Source organism: Gavialis gangeticus, unplaced genomic scaffold, assembly GCF_001723915.1.
Source record: "Gavialis gangeticus isolate Ggan-Ray unplaced genomic scaffold, GavGan_comp1, whole genome shotgun sequence".
In the NCBI taxonomy this organism is placed as follows: domain Eukaryota; kingdom Metazoa; phylum Chordata; order Crocodylia; family Gavialidae; genus Gavialis; species Gavialis gangeticus.
In genome coordinates this window covers 44,553,194-44,560,702 of record NW_017729027.1, presented here as the reverse complement: position 1 = coordinate 44,560,702, position 7,509 = coordinate 44,553,194, and positions in this window count along the sequence as shown.

The window sequence follows — 7,509 nt, the reverse complement described above, 5'->3', positions numbered from 1 at the left end:
AGATCTATCAAAAAGGAATTCGACATAATTTGACATAAGTTTTGACATCAGTTCATTTATTCATCTTCCTGAAGGATGTGCTTTGAGGCACACAAGCTAGGCCCTCACACAAAATGATGAATTTACATTTTAAAATAATTGCTGTAAGAATAACACCTCACTATGCAAACGATTGCAGAGAAAGATGTTTCTTCCTGAGAAGGAAATTAAGTGAGAAACAGCATTTTAGGGATACTGGATTAGTATTCTTCATATCTGAAATGATACACATATTCTCCTCGTCTTAATTAGATCAAGAGATATTTCTGCTCTGGTAAACACATGTACTTTTTGGGGAAAAAAGGGAGTTACATGCATAGTGAGGGCTCTCAGTGAATCAAGTGGATGACACAAATCCATATTAAAGCATTGCCTAAAGAACAAAGTTTGCTCTCTAATCTTCATGGGTACTGTTGGCCTCCAGGGAGGGGCTGAGTAAAACAAGTTGGCAGGAGAAATTGCAGGATGCCCTAGTGTAAAATGTGGAGGTAGGGGATGGTTTCTAACTGGTTGAGCTGAATAGGAACTGTACCTTTGGATTAAGATATAGGGTAAGAACAGGTTGTTTTGATACTTCCTGTTATATTCTTATATCTTTGCCTATATCTCAACATATAGTTATCACTTTCTTATGCTTGTTCTTGTTTTTATAATAATCTTTTTGTTATTTTTTAATCCACTTATTATCAGTGATAACTGTGATTCTAATGCATTTCACCATACAGGCAGGCCTATTTTCTGAGCACATGACTAGACAAGGGTGTGATTCTTGTGGGCAGCAGAAAGCTGTATGCTAAGAGCTGGCAAGGCCTGGGTGAGACAGGTATAGCTGAAGCATGCCCATGAAGGTGTAACAGGACCCAGGGGATGCATGCAGATGAGCTGTGTGGTATGTGGTGCTGCAGATATCCAAGGGTCAAAAAAATCTGCAGAGAAAAAAAGTGGAATAGCGCATGCACAGGCAGGGCGCACTGCTCAAAAGCAGAGATGGGTTGACCGGAGCCATGCTGCAGTTTCTGGCCAGGCTCTGTGTGGCAGAATCACCACTGCTGCAACCCTGGGAGGCCCCCCAGGACCATAAGCAAGACTGCTGGGGCCAACTTAGTGCTGGCCCCATCCTCCCCTACCCCACCCAGGGTAACTTGCCACAGGTCAGAGCGCGCATGGCATGGGTGTTCCCCAGGGACAGGTAGCAGTGGCACAAGGTGGACCACTGCTACTTGTCCCCAGGGAACCAAATGTGTGAATGCGACCTGGAAATGCATCTCAGAGGCATACTTGGCCACACCTGGGGTCAGAGCATATCACAGCTTCCATATAAAGAATTGTTAAGAAAACTAATAGAATACTTGTCTGTTCTGCGGTCCATATTTTAGAATGTCTAAGTAGTGGAGAGTACAACACAGAGCCACAGAAATGGTCTAGGACAATGATATGCTTTTTGGCTCCGCAAGCCAGATGGGTGGTATGGAGTCTGTTTGAAGACTGGTTCAGGGGCAGGGGACTTGGAAAGAGCTGTAGGGGAGGGACAGGCCTCAACGCCCTGCCCCAATTTGCAGGTGGGACAGCTAGCAGCTAGCTCACTGCTAACTGCCACACCAGTGGATTGGGGGAGGGGGCTGCGACCTAACCCACTCCTGCAGCTATTTCCAAGCCCTGTGCCTCAAGCAACCAACTGAATTCTCCTGAGCAGGACAGTTCCCAGACCCCTCTCCACAATTGCGGGGCAGAGGCTGGGGAGCTTGTTCCCTGAATAAGCTCCATGAGCACAGAGCTGGTTGGGGAATAGGCTGGAGCCCCATGACCGTGGAGCTCAGGCTGGGAGTTAAGGATATCCCAGCACCAGCCCTATTATCATGGAGCTGGTGTTGGGAGATAATAGTCTCCAGCCCAAGCCCTGCTACTGCAGAGTATGGTCTGGGAGACAGGGATTTCTCAGTTCCCCACTCCATGATCATGATGGCAAAGTGGGGGCTGGGAGATATGGATCTCTCAGCTTCCACTCTCCAATTGCAATCTTGGAGCGCTCTACTGCCAGGGCAGGGACGCAGCTCCTGTGGGCAGGGAGAAATCTCTTGCCCCCTGGTGGTCAGCTGATTGGGAACATATTTGCTCCCAGTCAGGTGTCTACATAGGTGCTACTGAGCCTTTACTAATTGTGAGACATTTGCTACTTGCATTTGCAGGTAGTAAATTTACTCATGATTAGCAAGGTTTACTGTGCAGTAAGCATGTGCATGTGTGGGTGCATATGCTTACTGCTCATTAAACTATGCTACGGCACAGTAAAGCATCTTGTGTAGATGTGCCCACAGTGCTGCAGACTGGATCTGGCCTGCAGGCTGGAGGTTGACCACCCCAAGTCTAGGTATTAGAAAACCAGTTTATGATGTAAAGATTAAGCAACTCAGAGTGTTTGGATTATTGAAATGAAGGTTGAAAAGTGACTGCATTCCTTTTTATGGAAATTTAAACCTGGAAATAATTTCTGGTAATTGCTTTTTTGTTGGGAGAGGTTTAAGAGCTGGTGTCTGGAAGTTAGAGTAAGACAAGTTCAACTTGAACTAAGTTGCAATTTCCTTGCAATGGGAGATTATAGATATTGTTATAGTTTACCAGGAGAATTTATAGATTGAATACTTGGAGTCTGCTAGATAAGTCAACATACTCAAAAAACTTGCAGTTCTGCATTAAAATACATTCAGATTAATAACATCTCTTTTTTAAATTAATAAAGTCTCTTGTTTTAGGAGTCTACTGGTGGTCTACAGGGTCAGGAAGGAATCTTTTTTTCCTCCACCGCATAGGCTGTGTATATATGTGCTTGGAGGTGTTGGGGGGCAGGGGGTGGCATTTTAATTAAAGTGGTTCCTAGAGAGCTGCTCTAATTAAAATGCCTCATTGTCAAGTGTATTAAGCCCTCCCGCATTTCAAAATGGCTGCAAGATGCTTTAACTAAAGTGCATTTGACAAGTTTTAGTTAAAATGCCCTCCACAGCCAATGTTTTTTCATTAGAATATGAACCAGCATGTGTATAGGCAGCCCTAGTTATTCAGATCCTACCCAACTCTAGCCTCCACTTTTTTTAGAGTCTTATAGATTGGCCTCAGCTGAAACCACAATATTAGATTGGATGTTTCAGCACATAGATGTTTGGCTGGTTCTTCTCACATTTGGACTGTTATACTGAAGGCCATATTTGGAATTGGAAATGGGCATTTTGGGATTGGACTGGCAAGGAACTCAGGTTTTAACTCTTTCCTCAGAGGCCGGAAGCGTGGATCACCTGTAGGAGTTTCTTGGCATAGCTCATCAGCTTTCTGACATGACCTAGACCTCATTCATTGGAGGAACCTCAGTCTCTTCTGTTCTCTGCTGGTGGCACACAAGAGCTTTATCTCCTGAGGACTGAGATGCTTTAGTATAAACCATATGACATACCATGGGATTAATTAAGTGAAATGAAAGGGCCTTGATATACAGGAGACAGACATAGTTAACTGTGTTAGTCTGAAGTCAAGTAGAAGGCAGGGTATATTTATACCTTATAAACTAATCAAAGTGTACTTGTATGTATGTATACATACACATACCACTTACACACCTATAGGGGAGTTGGATTTGGGCTTACAAGTCTATGGAAAAATAATCAACATGGGAATTATAAAAAATAATAATGGCTCTACTCTTGAAAATGGGCATTGACTGAAAAGATGAACCTTATCTATTGGTAGCCAATATCACCACACATAGTCTCTAAGTGGGTTAAAATCACCATTAAACTGAAATCAGCTGAAGTTTTACCTATATAAGATGACATATGAATAAATGCTCAGTGGACAGTTTAGAAACTTAGCTCTTCTGTGATCCATAATTCTTAAAAGACATTTTGCTTGTGCACAGAAATGAGTGATTTTAATAGAAACCTCTACTAGCACAATTCAATAGAGTGTTTACAAAGCTTGCCTATTTGGGTGTTTGCCACTGAGCAGGAAGATGGCTGTAAGGCAATAACGTCAGTAAGTTTAGAAACTGAAATTTCTAATTAAACGTTAACTCTGTTTGCCTTGGGCTATGAGAGGAGATAAGAAGCTGCTTCATGCTGATAAAAATATGCATTCAACACAACGGGACAATGAGATCACTAACTTTGCTTTGAAAAAAAATATTTCTTTTGTTCTTTTAAATAAAATGTACAATGATACCTGAAAAAACCTGCTTGGGGTAAGAATGATGACAAAAAAGGCAAATGTTATACAATGGTGTGATTGTTGTTGTGTGAAATGGTGATAAATAATGAGCATTTCAGTTTCACCAGGATTTAAATCTGCAAATTCTATAATAATTAAAGGTTGATTCATTTTTTGCCTGATTTGTGTAGAGAAAATTAAAGTGATGTTTCAGACTAGGTTTTGGAAAACCACAGTTTACATTTCCTAAGTGGTGCTTACCCAGGATACATGCAATGTGCACTGTTGTTTGTCTTCAGGGACCTTGAGAAGCAATGGATAAAGAAAACAGAATCAAAGTCAAACATTGAATAAAAAACATTGCTTTGGTCTTTCTTTATGTTGCTTTGTGCAGTCACTACTGTTTTTCAGCATAGTATGATCCAAGAAGCTCTTATACTTTTTGTGGAATAATATTCTGAAATAATACTTAGGTGGAGACATTTATTTTGGACTTTATGCTATAGCATTTTCATATTTAGATGTAACTATTAGGCACAGTTAACTAAAACTAACTTAAAAATATGACTACATGAAAAATGGGCAATCCTGCATTAAAATGAATCTCTCTGGGTTCTCTATCTCCCTCAGCCTAAAGATGTTCGAACTGATAACTTTCTCCTCCCAGGGAAGTGCCTGAACCATCAGGCTACTTTGTCAGGGATCATACTTTTAATCCCAGTGAAGCTGTGTCACTGTGAAGTACAACATTTAAGAATCTTGGGCCTAGAAGGAGGAAGAATAAACTGTATATTGACTTTCAACCTGAGCAAGGTTGAACTGGGTTCTCGTCCCTACTTCCAAGGCTCTTTCTTTATTTTATCTAATGACTTTTAAATGCAAAGTATGTAAGAAGTCTTGTAAACAGAGGCAAGTAGTCTTGACTTTCCACTGGTAGCTGCACAGGCTGTAGAGATTATATGGTCTAGTGATGTGACTTCCTCACATAAACTTCTGTAGTGGAAAAGCTGCAAAAACAGAACCAAGGGTGGCAACTTGTCTTTAGAACAGTATTGTCAAACTCACCTCCCGCGCCAGGCTGGAAGCAGACTGTAGGGCTCCTTGTAGGCCATATTCAGCCCAGGGCACAGGGTGGTTCCTGTGGCAGTGGCAGAGGTAGCAGAGTTAGCGGTGACAGCTCCAGCTCTTGCTACATGCCCCATGCAAGAACCAGAGATATGGCTGGTGGCACACATTTCATGCCAGGGAGGCAGCTCTAGCTCTGGCATGGAGCACACAGTGGTGACAGCTCTGGTTCTGTGTCTAGTAGGGGTGTGTAGCAGTGATGACAGCAAGGCTGGTGGCCAAGAAGCTGTGGCTATGGTCCTGGTTGAGGACAAAAGCTGTGTCAGCCCTACCTCACCCTCTTGCTGCCAATCACCATACCTACCAGGACCCATGGGCCCCAGATCCTGTGGCAGGCCAGTCTCCCCTGTTTAGTGACCATGGCACCTGAGAGCCAACTCCAGGCTGGCAGGGGGCACAGAGGCAACCTCAGGTTGGCAGGGGGTATGGGGGCAGCCTCAGGTTGGCAGGGGACACAGAGGCTGAGCACTGAGGTTCTCTCAGTGAAGAACACAATGGCTCATTCAATGGAAGATTTTCCCTCCTCCTTCCAACACATGGTAGCCTGATACACCGGATTAAATTGATTATTACTATTGCTATTAATCCTTTTATTCCTAAGTAAGTGTAGAAGAAGCTAGACTCCCTAGAAAAGCTTATTTAAGTGAAACCAATATTCTAGATCTCACTAGTTTCAGTTCAAGTTGGGATATTTCAAGGAAACAGCATTAATAGCTTTAATGGCACATACTTTTCTCTTAATGTATGGAGGAGAGACATCTGAATTTTCCTGGATCTCCCTTACAGCATTTGTAAAAGCTGTCTATGAGAAACCTGCCTGAAGTAGTCTGAATGGGTCCACAGGAATGCAGTGAAATAGCTCAAGTCTTTCTCTGAGGAGAACCCCAAAAATTGTGATGGAAAAGTGAACCTCCATCTCCATGTTATGGATTTTAACAACAATCTATTCTCACTGGTCAGGGGAAGATCCAGGGGAGCTTTGAGGATGAAGCTCCCTCTTCGATTCCTGCTCCACTGAAAGTTTAAAAACCAATTGCCTGGAAGGAATTGCCAAATTCTTTTTTAGGTGGAGCTAAGGGAGTCAGCTGACTTTATGAATCATTGTTGGGTATGTCTACATGAGACATTTTACTGTGCAGTAGACTAATCTACTGTGCAGTAAAACATCACCATGTAACTGTGTGCAGCAGGTACTGCACAGTAAATTAGTCTACTGTGCAGGTAGCTAGATTAATTGCACAATTGCGCTTATGTAGATGCTGACTGGGAGCAAATTTGCTTCTGTCACAGCAGCAGGGGGGCCCAGTGCTGGTGGTGCTCAACACCCAGCTCCCCCTAGAAGCTGGGAGTCAATCAGCACTGGGACGGGGTCACTCTCTGCTCCCCTGCTGCCTGGGTGCTGTGCAACTCCTGGGTCCCCATAGGAGCTGAGAGCTAAGCACTTCCGGGACTAGGGAGCTCTCTGGATTCCCCCTCAATTGGGAGGTTGCAGGATCTGTGCTGCTAAAAGCTAGCTGCTGGGTGGGGATTTTTTGCCAGCTGTCCCACCAGCAGAACAGCTCCTGGTCAGCCCCTGGGGTCAGGAAACAGCTGCCACGAAGCTGGGACAACCCACCTCTCTTCCCTGGACCCCAGACCTGACCCTGGTGCCCACTGCCAGGGGAGTCTTGAGCTCCCCTTGGTTGCTGTAGGGGGGCAGAGCAGGGTGAGAATAGCTCTGCTATGAACCACTTTGGTGGGAAGCAGATTTGCTCTCAATGGGTGCACATGTAGATGCACTCCCAGGGAAATCTCACTGTGCAATATTTTACTATGCAGTAATTTTACAGCACATTAATAGCATGTGTAGAAACTCATTATCTATTTACTTTCTATTGATCTCTTCATTATATAGTGTTAACAACTCTTATTCTTTCCCTAATTAAGCTAGCCTTTCTTCTACAATTATCCTGTCTGTTATCTACTCCTGATGATGTTTCTCTGCTCATCCTCCCAGCCCCCCAGCACTGTCCAATAAACCTGTGCTGCTACCTAAGAACCTGCAGTAGGTGGCTTCACACCCACAACAAATCAGATTGGGAGGGGATAGACAAGTCTAAAAGCAGGCTGAGTTGTGCAGTGTTGCAGTAGTCAGAGGCAGGAGAGAGTGCTGGG